The following is a 20,339-nucleotide window of genomic DNA, read 5'->3' on the forward strand; positions in this document are numbered from 1 at the left end:
CATTGACGATGACGATATCCAAACCAAAAAAAAACAAAAAACAATTAGTTAATTATTTTGCTTTCAATTTTAAAAAAATGGAAATAAATCTTGCAGTATTTAGATATAAGGCAGTAAGTGTGCGGTTCTTTCCCTTTATGTAATCCTTATTTCTTTATACCTATATTTTGCTTGTTTTATGTTTTAATTTCCCTGTTCAATGAGTGTAAGTCAAATTTCGGCCAAATCAAACTACAAGTAACTATTATTACAATCAGAAGCGTCCCAAAGGTCGGCGTTATCCGGTGCGAGTAGACTACATGGCCGTGTGGGCATGTGCTGCGATTGTCACGGTGGCCTTTGGTTCAAACTTGTACCGCCGTCACTTCCTGTCGTCCTTCTGGAGGTTTGGATTAGGAAATAATAAACAACCTTTTTTTTTTTTTTTGGGGAATGTCGAAACTTTTACAAGAAAATAAAAATGTCGAAATGAATCTCTTTAAAGCGATTAAAAAGGAAAGTGTTAGTTTATTGAAGAAACTCTACAAGCATATCCAGAGAACGTTAGAGCCATTTTCGATATACGAGAACTTTTTTCTTCCGTCCTACTTTTTCTATCCATGAAGAGGAAGTTAACTTATGGAAGTTGTACGTTGGTTTGGAGCTCTTTACAGCGAATACAACTGAACCGATGTAGGCTTTTATATTTTAAATAAATAAACTTTCAATAACTTGATCAAACTTCTCTTGTAAACAAAAACCCAATGTAACTTTTGTTACAATATTCACAGATTTAACTTCAGAGGAGATATAGATCTAATGCTAATGAAATAAACTAATATTAAACAAAATCTAGCCCACAAAAAAAATCGTCTTTTCTCTTTCTTATTTCCCGGTTATAATCGGCTTTGTAACATTATGTATTGCTCTGGACCCAAATTGTAATTTCATCATCTTCACTGCATAGACACCAACCAATCGCTTAACCTGTCCTCGTCACCCAAGAAACACACACACACACATTTCACAAGTAGGAACTGTAAAAATAAAAAATCTCATTGAACTGTTGGTAATGAAGCATAAATCTATCAGTCTTTAATGGCAACGTTGTTTTTTTACTGCATAGAGCTCAAGTCTAGACACTCATTGTGTACACTGTTCATTACTATGATATTACTATGATATGTTGAGCCTATCAAAGGCAGACTTTCAATAAGCTTTGCGTGACGATTCCAGAGCGAAGAATGTAGTCATCTATCAAGCATGTCTTGGAATGGATAAACCTAATATCACGTGACTGCAAAAAATAACATGTAATGAAATCAATGGTTGTTGTTGCAGGAAAACCAACATGGACTTTAATGAATCTCGGAATTGATTTGAAAGTTATACTGGATAAACATGTGCAGATCTATCCGCCCCTCCTCTTGGAACGACGTTAGTGTGAAAGGAATTATATAACGGTATGTATCAGAGGCGGCCTTAGAAGTACGCGGGGCCAGAGGCGAGTTTTACACGCGAGACCACCGACGAGTATTATACACGGGCCCGTTATCTCGACTATATATACCAGTGGTCTTCAACCTTTTTTAGCCTACCGCCCCATTGTCGTATTTTTTCTTTTAAAGAATCCGCCAGCGCCCCCCCTCCCCCCCCCCCCCCCCCCAGAAAATCACTTATAAAGAAGCGTAAGAAGGCAAATTTGAACAAAATGTCATTTATTTATTAATTTTTATGCTGTCAATAACATTTATCTCGCATGGAAGACGACCTCATGCCAAATGCAATCTTCTTTGGCGAGCTTAGTGGAGGACGGCATTACAGGTGCCCCCGTAAGCGCTATAAAGACCCACTCAGGTGCCATTTCGCCCTCACTGGCATAGAGGAAAGTACTTGGCAGAAGATGGCCTCTGACAAACAGGTGGAAAGCTCTCACAAAAGCTGCGGGACAAACATTTGAGACTCCAAGAAAAGCCATTATTGAAATCAGACGCAAAAGACAGAAAGAAAGCTTAAATAGACTGCCAGTGACAACGAATTTGTCTGCACAAAATTTGGGAAAATATGCATGTCGCAACTGGGTTTGCGTAGTCATGTGAAACACTGCACTCAACCTTAATCTTCGGAATCGAAGACATTGCCATTATTATCATTATACAAAAATTATGTCAAATAATTTGCAGTGATTACATACAAAAATTAATCTCATTATCATGACTTACTTTCAAATCCTAAGAATAGTTCCTTTTTAATTACTGAATATTAAGGCCTACTGTTTGTAGGTTTAATTTTAAATTATTTTATTTTTAATATAAACATTATTATTACTTAATTTAGTACAAAACGAAATTAAGCTAATGGGAACCGTGTGCCTTCTCCAGTCTGACAATATTAGAAATTTCAAGCTTTAAATTAGCCAAAGCAAGGTGAAGGTCTCTACAAGTGGCTACAGACATTCTATTTCTTTGCTTATCCATTAAGTTTGTAACGCACTAAATCTAGGTCAACCATGTATGTTGATGGAAAAGCTAAGAGAAAATTTCTTTTTCGACCACAGTTTTGAAATTCTACTGAAACATTTAAATACAGCCATATCTCTGTTATTTCTCCTATCTTAATATTCTTTTTACTGAAGACATAGTTTTGTAAATAGTTTTTTTTCCTGCAACTCAATTTAAACATCAGTAACAGATTTTTAATAATTCTCATGTATATTTTTTTATTTTTTTATTTACATCCTAGAAGCGAATCGTCATTTCTTCATAGAGCATTGTTAGGTGAATTGCATAGATATCGATGTCCTTAGGCAGTAATTCTCTTGTTCACAAACAAGTTATGTGAGATTGTAAAACTCTTTCAAATAGATTGAATATCTCGATACAAGAGAAAATGATCAATGAAAGTCAATTTCTTTCTTTGCAGTCGGAGGTTGAATTCATTCATGTGCCCGTTAGATGCCTAACATGTAAACAAAAATACATTTTAAGCCTGCTTTAAGTCATCGTCTACTGGTGAAGCTTCCTGTTCCTCAACAACAACAACAAAAAAGTATGTATTAAAGAGCTTAGCAAATCAAAATACTCGAACGTAATATTTTGAATCGAAGACATTTCCATTATTAATATATTTGACTTTTTTAGACTTTGATATATTAATAAATTGATTATAAGTACGTTTCTTTTTGTTTCACATGGTTGTATACTAAGCACTTCTCCTGACATACAAATATATACAATCAGGGGCGGACTGGATGTCCAAATCGGCTCAGGCATTTCTATACAGTACGGCCCATACATTGTATATCATATGATGGGACTCCAATTATAGGCCCATCTGTTCTCAATATCATTACATTATTTTTTTTTAATAATGTATCGATAACTGTATGCATGCTCTATATCTTTAAAAGAAATATAGGCCTCATGTTGCTTTTTAATCGCTATGTTTGTAGGTCCTACAAAGATGAAGCCTACTAATAGCACTGTCTACGATGTAGGTTATAACATTTTTTTTTAAACTGTGTTAGATTCATTTAGTATTACACTGTAGTCTGTAAAAGATGTTTTTAACATGACGCTCATATAGCTCCTTATATATGACAATATTATAAAACCTTTAACAATTTAATGCGTGCCTTAGTGGCATTCATGAGGCCCTTTAGGTGGCCCTATCGGCCCATTTGAGTATTGGGCATTTGTCCTAATGCCCATACAGTCAATCCGCCCCTGTATAAAATTACACCTTTTGCTGACAGATGAAACATTTATGTAGTCAAATCTTTCCCTGCCCCACCATAATCTTCCCTGCCCCAGCACAATCTTCCCTGCTCCAGCACAATCTATCTGGCTATCAACTTTTGGCTGCGTGCAGTTCTTTGATGAGAAGGATGGAAGTGAACTCGGACTCTTTTAGTGAGAGTCCGGAAATTACGAGTGACCCCCAAGACAATTTCCTTCCTTACCCCTACCCCCAGCCGCTTAGTCGGTCATTGGAAACGGGGGAGGGGGTGAAAAAAAAAAGGCTCCTTAAAGTAAAGAAAAAATTTAAAAAAATAGAAATAAATTAATTTTTTTTCTGACTAAGCGTGTTAAGGGTAAAGTCCTATTCTAAAGTCAAGGTGGCCATGAAAATGTTGAATTATAAATAGAATGTCGAATCCTCCAAGGATTTTAAGGTTTACTGTGTGACTGGAAGTCCAAATGACAGACTCTTATAATGTAGTGGTCACATTTTCTTGTGTGTAGCTTTAGAGGTAAGAGAAGTGCAAGCCCAAATAGGATTCATTTAGTATCAAGCAGCTATGTGTATGTCTGCTGTGGACTATCCGTAGAGAACAAAGGGGAAACAACAAACAATAGTAGCTTCTTCCAAATACTTCATCAAGTGTCTTTACATTTTAACATCTTTTTCAAACTTCTCTGTAGCTAATAACTGATTTGTAACATTTAGGACAAAGACGTCAAATAGGTGGTACCAAGACGGTCAGTAATGTATTATATTTGTATATCTCACAAGCACCGAAGTAGGAGTACTCCCCCTTTACCCGTTCTGTCCACTCCATGACCTTTGAAAGGGCAAACAAAAGTCTTGCGACACGCTGTCAGTTTCCTTCTATTTCTGACACTGTTTACTGAAGACGTCACGTGATAGTGGCTGCTGGCTCTGGGTTTCTCATCACGCCAAGTTTGAACGTACGAAATCAAAACTGTTCATAGATCTAGAACTTGTCCTTGAGAATTATCCAAAAGTGGCCAGAATAAAGGTCATGAAAAGAACGTTTGCCTTAATTAGTTGTTTTGTTTTTTTGTCTTTTTTTTTTAAATCTTTGATTTAGTTTGACAATGTGGGGGGGGGGGGGTAGGGAAGGAGTTTGTTTCGTTCTAAAGATGTTCCTCAGGACAAGAAAGTTATAGCGTCATGGTCAAGGGGGACTGCAAGGTTCAAATTGAGAACCATCGTTAAGCCAGTTCAAAGTGCAAAACGTCACGTGACCAATTAGACATGTAGGTTTGTACGTGATTAAAATTTTAACACTTTTTGTCAATCAAGAGTAAGAAAGAAGACAAAATATGTCTCGGTTTTATAGAGACTTTTAAGACTGTGGAGTTTCTAATGAAAAGCCTGAACTAAGTGTTAATACAGATTATTATTGCCATGAATGTTTAAATTGTAACTCACAGTTTTACGATTAACAATACTTATAAATTGCCAAGGGGAGTAATTGAAAAAAATAAAAACGAAAGGAAGATTACCAATTTTATGATAAATTTGTGAATAATTAAGTAAGAAACAATGTCTCTAATTCCATGCCTCCTCTACTCATGTGTATCTTGTTTCAGTTTTTTTTTAAAACCACTGTCTTGGTAAGGGTTGCCGAAATGGGACGACACCTCAAAAAGCCCCCTAGACAGTCTAAAATACGAAGACCATATAAATAAATCTGAGCTTTACGTTGGACTTACATTAAACCTTCACTGCGCCTTGCATCCACTTCCACAGTATAGAGACTGGCGGCTTTAGCGGCCCTACAATACTATACAACTCATGCTTGAGGGACATAGCCGTTGCTACAGGGCACTCGATTCAAATACATAGCCGTTGCTACAGGGCACTCAATGCAAATACATAGCCGTTGCTACAGGGCACTCGATTCAAATACATAGCCGTTGCTACAGGGCACTCAATGCAAATACATAGCTGTTGCAATACAGCACTTGATAGAAGGACATAGTTTTAAAGTGATTTACTATAAACACTTAAGAAGCTAAAGATTTAAAAGAAATCGATTTCCGCATTATTCCAAGCGCACCGATCGATTACTTTCAGCATATGCTATTAGATGTAAAAAAGGAACGGCCATGTGACAGTTAGTGCTTGTAATATCTTGTAATATCTAGCATCGAATGTTATAAAACAAATAATGTGAATTTGGAAACACTGTACATTATAGATTTTGTTACGGTTTATGTTATAGGCTTTAGTATTCTAATAACAGGTTATGCTATATGTAATATTATAGTGTATATTGCTATAGACAATGTTTTAGATTATGTTATATCAGTTTTAATGTATTATAGATGATGTTATAGATCTAATAGCTGATTGCTTATTAAACTCTTAGATGAATTCAAACTTATACTTAGGAACTCTAAATGCAATCGATAGTCCACTGAAGTCCTTCAAGTCATGCCGGACCTTAACGCTGTGTCCAGCCAGACTTGACAGACAGCTAGTCAAAATGTTACCATTTCAGTGATATTAAGTTTCTAAATCGTGCGGCTTCCTAAATGTTGAGACACTCTAGACATTCGTGTGCGTATCAACAGTAGATAGCTGGTCATTGACACGTTAAAATTACATCTAATTTTTGAAATTTAAGAACTTGCAGTAAAAAAGGTTGTGATAGGCTGTGATGTTATGTGGTGGTAAAGTCCTGGTGTCTTTCTAAAATAAAATTAAGTGAAAGGCAATCAGCTCAAATAGCCCATGTTAACCAACTCCATCTCTCTCTCTCTCTCTCTCTCTTAACTTGTGCTGGCTAGTTTAACATTTCAGTTAATCTCTAGTTAAGCGAGTAAATCAAAGACACCTGGCGCTTCTAAAACATGTTTTAATTCTCGCTTGAAGAGCTTTTCTATGAAAGATGCATTTCCAAAACACTCACGATTCTTAACGACAACCTGCACCCATTAAACCACCGTTACATAAGACCTGAATAAAGTGGTCGTCTCCTTTCCATTAGGACTAAAACAGAAAGATTTAAAAACTCCTTTATCCCACTATCGGTCAGAGTGTTACAAGATCAGCTGTCGTCATCGAGAAGTAGATAGAAGTCAAACTTATAAAGCGCTGGTTGTGAATGTGTGTGTGTTGCGTGAGTGAATGTTGTTCGAATTTTTTATCCATATTGTTTTTGTAAAGTAGTTACGCTGAGGTTGTCAATTGTAATCAAACTGAATTTCCATTTGATTGGATCAATAAAATTATCTTATCTTGTCTTATCTTTTAGCAGTGTGTTGGGGACGGGGGGAGGGGGTGATCGTCAACTTGGTAAGTCGATTTACACCTACACCTCTAACACATATATTGACATTGATTTTTTTTTTTGGCCGAGTGTAATAAAATGCTTATAAGTTAATACATATGCCTTATAAATATCTCAAGTCACGTTTTTATTTTAAAGGCTTTTGACAGCTTAAAAGGAAAAAAAACAAAATAACAGCAACACGTAATTAATTTCACACACTGAGCAATCAGAGAGCTCTGGGGAAGTTAATAGCGTATTTATTACGAAGACTACGGCAGTTAAACCCACAGCCATGAAATCAATTCAGCCTACTCAGCCAAAATAAACACGTTCCTTTTTTTTTTCTCGTTCATTTCCTTCATGGAACCGTGAAAATGGCGAAATAACATTTCTGGGTGTTAATTAATCATTAATTATATAACACCCCTCCCATGCATCAAAGGTTTTCCCCTCCCATCTCATGCTCAATGTGTTAATTTCTCTCTCTCTCTTTCTCTCTCTCTCTCTCTCTCTCTCAGTTAATAGTGCACTGAGTTTTATTTAACCCAACCATATCCAGGCCAAGCATTCAAGACCAGCTGACAATGTTGAAGAGACTGCTTTGAAAAAAAAAAGGGGGTGGGGGGTGGGAAATTGTTAACCACAGATTCTCGTCTTCCATTACTTTACTTCTGATCTGATCAAGAGACCCAGTAAAGTGACTGCTTGGCGGATTGAGTTCAAATCCCAACTCTTGCTGAGTTGTGCTGGGTGAGCGAATAAAGGTAGCATGGTAGCCTCTCACTGATCCACTAATAGGATTGGACCAGAATTTTGCAAATACTAAGCATGCTGGAGCTGGAAATTTGTGCTTTACATATATATATTTAACATTTAGTCTAAACACTCTTAATAACTTTGCCTATTGTTTAATATATTGATAATATTTTGTAACAACATAATGATCTAAAAACATGCAAATATTAATGCTGTACATTTTGGAGAAGTTAAAACTATGGGATACAAGTTGGGCTAGAAATACTCTGATATTCGTTCATCTCTTGTTGTGTTTTCTATCTATTGTGTCACTTCCATAGTGTGAGATCCCTCCATAGCTAATGCTTCTCTGTTAATCGTTTCCAACATGTTTCATTCGTGTATTGAATGACAGCTTGTAACTAATGCGGGTTTTGTAAACAATTTGATCCTAAACATTTTAACTTGCATCATTTAATAAAACGACCCTACAGCAGCTTGTGGCTTAAGTTATTGAGTTACACTAAAGACAGTTCGGATGAAAAAAACAAGAACAACAAAAAAACGTAATATTTGTGCAAGTCTTTCACTTTCGTATTTTGTAATTCTAATTCCTTAGGCGCCTCTGAGTCCACCCAGATCTAATGGGTACCTGACATTAGTTGGGGAAAAGTAAAGGCGGTTGGTCGTTGTGCTGGCCACATGACACCCTCGTTAACCGTAGGCCACAGAATCAGATGACATTTACATCATCTGGTCTATAAGACCACAAGGTCTGAAAGGGGAACTTTACAAAAAAAAAAAAAATTCTAATTTCATATTTTTAGATCATTTGTTCCATTCTACAACAAAACTTTAATCTTTTTTTTTCATGCAATTTGTGAGCAAGTGAGCGTGTGAGGTGTGTGTGTGTGTGTGTGTGTGCGTCACATATACTGTGTACATTCTATATCTATTACGTCACTACAGTCACGTGATTACAAATTAAAAAATGTTCTTTTATTAATGATCTGAGTACGTTTAACAAAACAAATGTCTTCCAGCATAAGGAACCTTGTAAGCTAGTTAAAGGGTGTTCGTATTATTCATTGATAATTAAACTTTGATTGTTTCTTTGCCATTTTTGACATTGACCCGCGGGAAAGGGCGGGGGGGGGGGATTAGAGGTAAAGTGAAGATATATAGCAAAGGGGTGAAGGGGTTGCAGAGGGAGGGGTAGGGAAAAAAAAACACTGGGAAGATGGACGATGCATGCAATCGTCGTTACATAAGCCTTCACGCGATCTGTTCATTCAGGTCCACTCTGGAGGGACAAACTGGCCAAGCAACTTAACCACTGGTCTTGTGTGCTAGTCTATTTACATTGGATACGCAAAGGGGAAATGACCCTGTATGATTAAAGAGGAAGCCATCTTTAGCTGGTGGCATCGTTTCGTCCCTCGCTCATCTCCCCCCCCCCCCCCGGGGTCACGCCATATCTTCAGTGTACAGGAAAACGTACTTTTTTTTCCCTTTTAAATGTCACTCGTCAAATACCTTACCTCACTCCCTCCCCTTTTTTTCCTTGAGAGAGATATTTGGATTTTTATGTGTATTTATTCATGATGCTTTACACCATATGTCCCTATTACTTTTTTATCTATTTTAGGATACAACGTTAGTTATGGTTCATGGCATTAATGCAGAAATATTTTATTTTCCAACCAACTACTATTAAAACATTTCTTTGAAACAGAACGTATTCTTTATAGTGTCGTTCTGGGTTCTTTACAACATGATGTGCCAGAACAGGGACATTAAGAACGCTGTCATGTCAAATCACAGTGGGCATTTCTCAAAAGTTTCAATATGTCCCAAGCCTATCGTCCAAACGAAGGAATCAGACCCGAATTACTGTCCAGAAGTTCACAGTCCACAACAGCACTTACGAAGCTCAACAAAATTTGGAAATACAAAAACCTGTCTGATGCGCCTTGGATACTTGCGAATCTGGGGGTTTAACTGCAGAACTAGCGAGGATGATTCTAGCCATGGCATTGAGATGCTAGAGAAGGATTCTAAGTATCACTTACAAAGTCCGCATCACAAATGAGGAAACGCAAAATAAGTTCACAATGGCAATTTGGTCACACGATGACCTTCTGACTATTGTCTAAAAAAACTCTACGTTACGACTGTTTGGTCACACGATGACCTTCTGACTATTGTCTAAAAAAACTCTACGACTGTTTGGTCACACGATGACCTCCTGACTATTGTCTAAAAAAACTCTACGACTGTTTGGTCACACGATGACCTTCTGACTATTGTCTAAAAAAACTCTACGACTGTTTGGTCACACGATGACCTTCTGACTATTGTCACGAGAAACAGGAACAGAAAAAAAAAAGGCAAACTAAAGAAACGATGGGTCGACATCAAGGAATTATTAGAGGCTTGTCATTGAAAGCGACTCTTAGCCTGACAGTAGACAGACAAATGGAGAGAGATGATCAAAAGATCATGTGAGGTACCCCTAAGCTCCAAAAGACTAATGGACAGGTGAAGTTATGGTTGATGGGTGGAACTTCCCACAGAACTGTTTGTTGTTGTTTTTTCCCTTGTTTCTAGCGTTGTCACGTGTCACCGTCATTGCCTTGGTTCAAGACAGAAGTGGACTTTCTGTTTCTCAAGCTGATGTCTTGTTATTGCAGTTGTAGCGTAGGTCATGACCTACACCAATCACGTGATCGTGTTTACACTTCTGTCTGCCCTTTGTTTACATTTTTTTTTATGATGCGGTTAACGTTCTTAGAATTCAGTGAGAGACAAAGAAGAGACGGAGGTAAGGAGCAATGTGGGGGTGATATAAAAAAACAAACGTAATTGCAAGAAGGAAGATTGCGACACATTTCCAAATAAATAGACAAAAGAAACAGTTTTAAGAACGCTGTCCTAAAAAATTACTGTTGCTTTTTTGTTTCTATTCTAAGTGAAAAAGCCAGAAATTTGATTCGGCAGCGCAAAAATGTGCGCATCTCACTTTCGTTGAGAGTGTTACAAGGTCATCTGTCGTCATCGAGAAGTACATAGAAGTCTAGTTCATAAAGCGCTGGTTGTGAGTGTGTAAGTGTTTCGTGTGTAAATGTTGCTCGTATTTGTATCTATATTGTTATTGTTACAGAAGTTACGCTGAGGTGGTCAATTGTAGTCAAACTGAATTTCCATTTGACTGGAACCAATAAATATTATCTTTTGTTATCTTATCTTTAAATATTTATAATTGTTCGGTCATTAACAATGGATCAGTATGTACACCGGATATACCAACAAATTCAAAATAAAAATAAAGTTTATTATTTATGAATATTTGTTTTCATTTATGAAAGTCCTCAATTCAAAAATTAATTTAAAAAACGTGTCTAGATCTAGCATATCGGCAGGAGTAGACTCACAAATCAATGAATGATCTAAAGAAAAAGTTGCAGAGAAAATCTCAAACACTCAGCAGATCTACTACTCAGATCATTGTTAGTTTTATAATCAAATGGTTTTGAAGTACTAAATGCATTAGGGCCTACTCGTATCCTCAACAAAAACAAAACTTAACCAGACCGTCGGGGAACAAACGGCTTTGTATGTCGGCACGATATACAGAAAAATATGCAGGTTGCAACTGGGTTTGTGTAGTCATTTGAAACTCTGCACTCTGTCTTAATCTTCGGAATCAAAGACATTGCTATTGAATTATATCCTTATCTCCAGTTGTGTATAAATTTAAAACTATGTTTTCCTCCACTTGGGAAACAAACACAAGACCTAATCAGGAAGCTTTTTTTAAAATTATTATTTGTAAGAATTGAGGAGTTTTACGACTATAAAATGTATTGTTGCCAACTACATAAATAAAATGAGTTTTAATTTTAACGATATCTGAATACATCACAGTTGGTCTTCGTGTCGAATCTCTTTTATTACCGCTTGTCAGTTGCCCATTTTTTTTAAAAATAGGTCTTAATCATAGATTGAAAGTCTGTCTCCTCTCTCTCTCTCTACATTATGTTACAAACCTAACAGTTTAGAACATTGGATTCTGCAGTGTTTAAATGTCAACTACTTTAACAAAACATACCATATCAACACTTCCTTTATTCTGCACTATTTATACACCCAAAATGTAGCTTTTTATTGGAGATTCTATGCGGTAAAACTATAAATATAGCTAGCTATAGTTTTTCAGGTATGAGGGAAAATCTCTACTAAAATCTGTTTCAATTTTAAATCACTCTGTACAGTTACTCAGAAACTCACAAATAAAAAACAAAGTTCATGGATTGATTGTATTGGTTGTTTTAAAAAAAAGACTTTGTCAAAAAGTCACTCCCCCCCCCTCCTATTTAGTCCTACTTTTGGACGTGCAGACATCGGTAACGCGAGCCTGTTGAAGAATCAATTATCCTAACTACCCTAACTAGCCAAGGCATCTGGCTCCAGTCTGGTTCCGGATCGAACACATATAATCATCAGACAAGAACCCTCCAGTCGGCCTGATGAAACCCCATGCTCGTAGATCAAGTGCCTGTAGCCGCGCCATACCAACCGTTCTTCGTGTCTGGGCTGACCATGGAAGATGAAGAGATTGCCTGGTGAATAGGGGCCTCAACTCTGGAGCTTCCATTTCTCTATGTGTAGGTCTAGTACCTTTAGTTTCTCTATGTGTAGGTCTAGTATCTTTAGTTTCTCTATGTGTAGGTCTAGTACCTTGAGTTTCTCTATGTGTAGGTCTAGTACCTTGAATTTCGCTATGTGTAGGTCTAGTTCCCTGAATTTCTATATTTGTAGGTCTAGTACTTTGAATTTCTCTACGTGGAGGTCTAGTACCTTGAATTTCTCTATGTGTAGGTATAGTACCTTGAGTTTCTCTATGTGTAGGTCTAGTACCTTGAATTTCGCTATGTGTAGGTCTAGTTCCCTGAATTTCTATATTTGTAGGTCTAGTACTTTGAATTTCTCTATGTGGAGGTCTAGTACCTTGAATTTCTAGTGTGGAACGCTATTACTGGTGACCTATGTCTTAAATAAAATGGCGTAATTTTGGAAGTTAAAATAAACAATTCTATATAGCGTTTTTATGCCTTCAGTGCCCAATAATTGGACTATATTTTTCCATTGGTGGATTTCATAAGTAGTCACAGTAGCAGGGCCAGATTTAGGCCTGATAAGGCCCTATGCTATTATTGATATGGGGCCGCTTTAAAGCAATTTTTCCTTTTTGGGGCCCCCAGGCGATCGGTGGCCCTTAGCTAGAGTTTATGTTGCACTACGGTGACAATAGTCTGCTCCATGTGTACGTCATCAATTGTAAGACCCACTGGACTTCAAGCAATGCAGTCAGAGAGAAAAGAAGAAATGAGGAAATATCGAAATGAGGACGGAAAGGAAGACAATCTTACAAAGGAGGACAGTCTTAAAAGGAGGACAAGCTTAAAAGGAGGACAGTCTTAAAAGGAGGACAGAAAGGGAAGCATGGTCGAGAAGTACGCTTGAACTTGGCTTGGCTTGGCTACCTATGAAGGGGGCTAGAAGTTCGACACCCGACTCGAGCAGAGGTGTGTTTACTCAGCGCCTAAAGGCAGCATGGAAAACCTTCTCCCAGATACCCCATCCCCCCACTGGTCCACAAATGAGATTGTACCATAGCGCTCTGTGCATGCTATAAGCATGAAAGTAGCGCTACATAAAATCTATAATTATAATTACAGGAGGACAGAACGTATTATTTCTCACACTTTTTGGCAATAGCTTTTCATTTGTTAGAACGTCCTCGTGAAATATTCTTTTCGTATTGTGTGGCCGCGACTGTGCGTTGGTCAGTGAAACTATTTCCAGAGGGAGCTCAAGTAACAGTTGTCACAGTTTATAAAGGAAGTTGTCCAAAAAATAGTCATCTTTCTGACCTTGCAAATTAGTTTCCGTACTAGTCAAACAACTGGGCATCTTTCACATCAATACTTAATCCGTTTTGATACTGTATGCATGACAACAACACATTGTTTATACGTGAGTTTGAAAATAGAAGATATGAAAGATTGATAATAAGATAATAATAAGATAATAATAAGATAATAAGACAGTACAGCAAATAACATAAACCGGACATTTTTACATTTAGGTCAACGCCTGCGGTCGGAAGACACGACAACAAAAACGGAGGACTATGCCTCTTTTTGCCGGACGTCTGGTGACCTTAGTTACATTAAAGACAGCTTTGTTTGCTCACTTCCAACTCTTATTTCCCTTAGATCTTGCTCACATTCTATTAGATGGAAACCTCATCAATAACATTACATGCCGTTAAAACACACACTCGCACACACAGCTTAGTTCTGTTACACTGGGCGACTTCCAACATAGCTTGGATTTAGCTGGGGCTCGGACAACTCGTTCCCAGGAGAGTCCCCCCCCCCCTCCAGCGGACAATGAAAGTGCTAATGTAGATTCAATGTCCTGATTTAATTAAATAGTTGACGTGGTTGGGACACTTTTGTGACAACTGACACCCCAGTGGACATCAGTGACCGTTTCAATCTAAATCTTTTGTGGGGTACTAGCAGTGCACTCTATTCAAAGAACAGTTCTGACATAATAGCTTTGGAATTTCTACCACACAATGTGTGCATTGAAATTGGACCGAAGCCTAATTCTGAATGAATGATATGTACTTAACATTGGTTAAAAAATACAATTGTTTTTTATCACTGATCAGTTTATTGATGAAAACTCAACATCACATCAATGTATGTATTCATAATAATAAAACCTTCAATGCCCCTAACATCCCTAAGAAGATTCTCGTTGCCTGTCAGAGAGCGGTACTGCATCAGATCTGCCACATTAACAGAAAATTCCTAAGTGGAATCTGATAAAGAGACTACAATGAATTTTGAGTCTCTCTAACGTAATAAGTAATAATAATAATCTTTAATATACATAAGGAAATTTGTCTTACAATTTGTGCATTACACCAAACAAAACATTATAACTATAGAATTCAAAATATACATTCACACTTGACACACTCAAAATTTAAAAAATAGTAAATTCAAAGAATTGAAATAGATAATTGTGAAGACAGGGTGCACCTGATAGATAAGAAAGGTATTCAGACTGGTCGAAACATTAGAAGGCAATGCGCAATGACAACTCCCAAGCATGATATGTCAAGATGTCATATATAGAAGTCTAAATCAGAAACTGATGCTGTCACATAATAGAAGGAAACGTTTATAGAATGAGATGTTTATAGACATTTACAGAAATACTAAACCTATGATCATAGCATCCTGAATACTTTTTTACCCCCCCCCCCAAATAAATAAATATATAGATGTAGATAATTATTCTACCACAGCTTGCTTTCACCCTCTACGACATAATTAATACTCACATGAAAGTCAACTTTGATCATAGAACTACAATGACATGGCGTAGAAGAGCAATTATCAATGTCACATTGAACTGATACCACATGGAGTACAGGCCACGTATAATAGAATGTAAGAGCTGCCAACTTTAATGTTATATTTGCATCAAATAAATCAACTTTGTTAGGGAAAAAAAATAACAGGATAAAAACAGCTAGTGTTGCAATCTTCTACAATAAGGAGAATTAATACCCGGTGAATAACAATTAGTCATAACATATTGAAATGATATTAGTTGTACTGATGTATGTATCACGTGATCAGCAGACTATGTGGAACTGTGTAGGACACATTGATTTCACCACCAAGTGACAGACATAAGGAAGCGCTTGATAAGTTTTTACAAAATGTGTATCAAATGGTTTTATGTGATGAAACAAAAACAAAACGATGTCAACATGCGCGTTCATTCTTCTTACTTGAAAGTAAGCTAATATTTGAGGTAACTAGCGGTAACTCTTTTTATTGTTAATAGCGGTAACTAATTAGAGTAACTAGCCGTAACTCTATATGGAGTAACTAGCGGTTACTTTCTTTGAAGTAACAAATTGTAATTATTTGAGGTAACTAGTGGTGAGTGTTTGTAGTAACTAGAGGTAACTCTATATGAAGTAACTAGCTGTAGCTCTATTAAAAGTGACTACCTGTATCTCTATTTACCTTTACTAGCTGTAAATCTATTTGGAGTAACTAGCGGTAAGTCTATTTGGAGTAACAAGCGTTAACTCTATTTCGATTAACTAACAGTAAGTCTATTTAGAGTAACAAGCGGTAACTCTATTTAGAGTTAGAAGCGGTAACTCTTTTGGAGTAACAATCGGTAACTGTATTTGGAGTTACAACCGGTAAGTCTATTTGGAGTAACTAGCGGTAACTCTATTTGGATTAACAAGCGGTAACTCTATTTGGAGTAACTAGCAGTAAGTCTATTTGGAGTAACTAGTGGTAACTCTATTTGGAGTAACTAGCAGTAAGTCTATTTGGAGTAACAAGCGGTAACTCTATTTGGAGTAAGTAGCAGTAAGTCTATTTGGAGTAAATAGTGGTAAGTCTATTTGGAGTAACAAGCGGTAAGTCTATTTGGAGTAACAAGCGGTAAGTCTATTTGGAGTAACTAGCGGTAAGTCTATTTGGAGTAACAAGCGGTAACTGTATTTGGAGTAACAAGCGGTAACTCTATTTGGAGTAACTAGCAGGAAGTCTATTTGGAATACTAGGGGTAACTTTATTTGGAGTAACTAGCGGTAAGTCTATTTGGAGTTTGGAGTAACTAGCGGTAACTCTATAAAAAGTCACATTTAGCCTATGTTCACATTAAGATTTGACTCGTATTGTATCAATGCAAGAAATGGATAAAAAAGGTCAGTACAAAGTTTGTTTCAATGTTACAATATGTAGTTTGATTAATATATTGCAAATTGTTATATTTCTACTAATATTTCGGGGGTGATATAAAGGTGTGGCTCTCAGTTCACCATCTTTGCAATTTCCATCTTTTTAATTACAAATTACGTTGTTTTCACAGCTTTTGGAAATAAGCACAAACATTATCAGTTGAATATATTTGTTATTTTTATTGTAACTTTTGTTATTATTATTATTATTATTATTATTAATTATTATGCATATGATTGAAAGCATGTCGGTCTCGATACCATAATTCCACACTCATTCCTATGTCAGAGTCGACGTTAAAACCCTGAGTGTTTGAAATCAATAAAATCTTATAGACAGAGACACTCTCCTGTAAACAAAGAAGAGATTTGAAGTCAACCCTCGGGACCCATCTTATCCACTGTGACTTAAAGATGGCTAAGGGATCGCTCAAATCGTCTTAAGTGTAAGATAAAGTCCCCCCCCCCTCCGCTCCCGAGAGCTGAAAGTACGACCATGTGTCAGAAAACGGTGGCTCTGTAAGGACAGACAAATTGTTTGGAGTGTACGACCCATGTGTCAGAAAACGGTGGGGGCTCTGTAAGGACAGACAAATTGTTTGGAGTGTACGACCCATGTGTCAGAAACGGTGGGGGCTCTGTAAGGACAGACAAATTGTTTGGAGTGTACGACCCATGTGTCAGAAAACGGTGGGGGCTCTGTAAGGACAGACAAATTGTTTGGAGTGTACGACCCATGTGTCAGAAACGGTGGCTCTGTAAGGACAGACAAATTGTTTGGAGTGTACGACCCATGTGTCAGAAAACGGTGGGGGCTCTGTAAGGACAGACAAATTGTTTGGAAAACAAACAAGCGCGTTGGGCTTTACGATATTTACTAACGGCCGGTAACTCTTGGGGACGCTTGTAAATGTTTGAAAATAAATAATAGATGAGGATATCGCAGACGTAACCTCTGAAAAAAAGCGAATGGAGCTCTTCAAACGTAATTTTATATCACGGAGTTTAGATAAATGAATGAATAAGTCTGTGCTGGGAAAGTTGAATGTTCAATACCAAGAGCTCTTATTAACTATTAACGTCTCAGATGTTTGGTTTATTGGTTACTCTAGAAGTTGCAAGCTGTAAGCTGCTAATTACTGGAGTGACCAGCTTGTGGAAGGCCTTGTCTGGGGGTAAAGGGGCGGGGCGGGGGGGGGGGGAGGGTACGCGAACTCAAACATATCAACAGTAGGAAACTAATGTTATGAAACCCAGATATTTTAACATTTATGCATTTTTTGCGAAGCATAAAAAAAATAATATTTAAAAAAATATAATTAAATATTTGTTTTATTTTTCATTATACTATATTGAAAATTTTGGACTATAACATTAACTACATATAGATCTTTTACGAAATACGATTTTAATGTGGTGCACATTCACTGTAACTAGATGTTTGACTAGCAAAGACTAACTTTTTATTTGCTTCATATTATAGCACTGAGAACCAAAGCTAACTTCAATCTCCTGAAGCCTAACGCTCGAACTTTTGGTCGCTTTCAAAGCCTTTCAAATTCTCTTCTTACTCTAAATAGAATAAAGTTCTTCTCGCCCATGAAGGCTCGCTCTAATGTCGCCCATGAAGGCTCGCTCTAATGTCGCCCATGAAGGCTCGCTCTAATGTCGACCATGAAGGCTCGCTCTAATGTCGACCATGAAGGCTCGCTCTAATGTCGCCCATGAAGGCTCGCTCTAATGTCGACCATGAAGGCTCGCTCTAATGTCGACCATGAAGGCTCGCTCTAATGTCGCCCATGAAGGCTCGCTCTAATGTCGACCATGAAGGCTCGCTCTAATGTCGTCCATTGAACTTTGTGTTTCAATTTAGACTGATGTCAACTCATTTTTAAATACATAATCGTTGTAGTTGACTCTTGGATTCAAACCCTAAACCTTTTAAAGCTCCAAATAGCCTAGAAAGTCAGAGAGATCTAACTGCCAGTCATTTGGTACTTACCATCAAGAAACAGTTCTACATCAGACGATCTTCAATGAAGTTAAAATTATTTCCAATATTTAATGAATGAGGCGCACACCCACAGCAGAAGTGAAGATAGTGTCGTCTGCCACTCCAAGTCAATGGAATGTTTGATTTGAACGAGACTCCACCTGAAACGTTTGAATCAACAAAAATGTCTGTTTCAGTTTGTTAATTTCTGTTAGTCTTTTCCATCACGTCGAACAACTTTGAAATGTTCAAATCTTAAGTTTGAGTCGCAACTGTAGCTCATGTGCAAGTTGTAACTGAACCACTTTCGTTACGCTTTTAAGGTGCGATTAATATGTAAAAGATCGTCGACTAGACTCAACATGTGAAAATGTATCTAAAAAGTTAGCTATTACTTTTTTTGTTTCGGTACAATTATTCTTGTATTGTTTTTTTTTTCCCTCTGTGTGTTGGTTTCAGTCTGTCATCATCAACTTTCTTTACATTCTTGAAAGTTGATGTTGTGTTTAATAAAACATTTTAAATTCTGTTGGTAAGACTCCCCCGACACTCACGGCGGTGCTCTCTCGTCGCCACTCGCTGCCCCCCATCGCACAGAACTCAGCCACCCAGCGCCACCTCCATCTCCCGTTCGTTTCCATTCTTCTCGGGATGCGGATCATACAGACTCACCCCCCCTCCCCTACCGGCGCGAGGTTTTGATCGCCCCCCACGCGAGGCTGTGAGCAATGCGTCACCATTCACTTCTTTTACTTCATCCTGCTGTTATTTTGTTTTCGTATTACAGAAAGGACTGAGGTGTGAGTAGGGTGAAGGTTGACTACAGGTCATAGGTCAAGAAGGATTACTCTATATACTTTTGTAGCCCGTTGTAAAGGGACACAACTCAACTGAAAAAGAAAAGGATCTAGAAAAAGTCATTCTTGTTTAACTATCAAGAAAAGATAACTATTCATTAACATATATATAAAATTGAGGAAATCAAATATTTATGACTGTAAAAACTAATTACAGATCTTTTAACACCAGCACAACTTTTTTTTTAAACTGAAGAATTTTAACAGTTGCAGAACTTTTAACAGCTGAAGATCTTTAAACAACACATAATGACCATATCATTACATATTTATTTATTACATATACTACACTATAGAAAATATGCAAACATGTATTTGCACTGTATTTGTTATTACTACCAATATTAAACATAATAAACGTAGTCTCACACCAAACTATTACGCTAAGACAATGGATAACACTATGTCGATACCATAAAAACAAATCGAAACACAACCAAATACAATTATAAAGTAACGGCAACAGTTAAATTCTATTTGAAGTGGTCCACCCTGGCAAGAAAAAGGGCAGGTTTCTATATTTTCAGAAGAATATTAGAATGAAATTCTATCAAAGGCAAATGACAAGGAAGAATGGAGAAAGAAGGTTGGCAGATCCTGTGTGGTGCCCCAAAGGTCCAGCAGACCAAGGGATAGGTGTAAGTGAATGTGAAGTCAGATGTGAACCTGGCCTAACTGATGTCTTATAATGAATATCTAATTGATCTAATTGTTTTGTAAAGGGTCAATCTCTTATTCAAAGCCTCAAGAAAAAAACATTTCCGTAAAAAAAAAATTCCTTTAGTTTTATGTTACATGGTGCTTTGTATGCACTGCAGTTTACGCGATAAAATGAAAAAACTACTTATCAATTGTTGTTTCAAATTAGATCCAACTTATTTGCATTGTAAA

At 37.1% G+C, this 20,339-nt stretch overlaps 1 protein-coding gene across 1 annotated transcript in view; it reads right to left on the bottom strand.

Moving 5' to 3' along the window:
* Nucleotides 1-19,218, bottom strand: part of LOC106072027 (melatonin receptor type 1A-like) — a 75,053-nt gene extending 55,835 nt beyond the window's left edge. Inside the window, exon 1 of the mRNA XM_056024276.1 lies at nucleotides 18,601-19,218. The gene's annotated coding sequence lies outside the window, so the exon portion shown is untranslated. The remainder of the gene's footprint in view (nucleotides 1-18,600) is intronic.
* Nucleotides 19,219-20,339: the final 1,121 nt, after the last annotated feature.

Source organism: Biomphalaria glabrata, chromosome 3 (assembly GCF_947242115.1).
Source record: "Biomphalaria glabrata chromosome 3, xgBioGlab47.1, whole genome shotgun sequence".
Taxonomy (NCBI): Eukaryota; Metazoa; Mollusca; class Gastropoda; family Planorbidae; genus Biomphalaria; species Biomphalaria glabrata.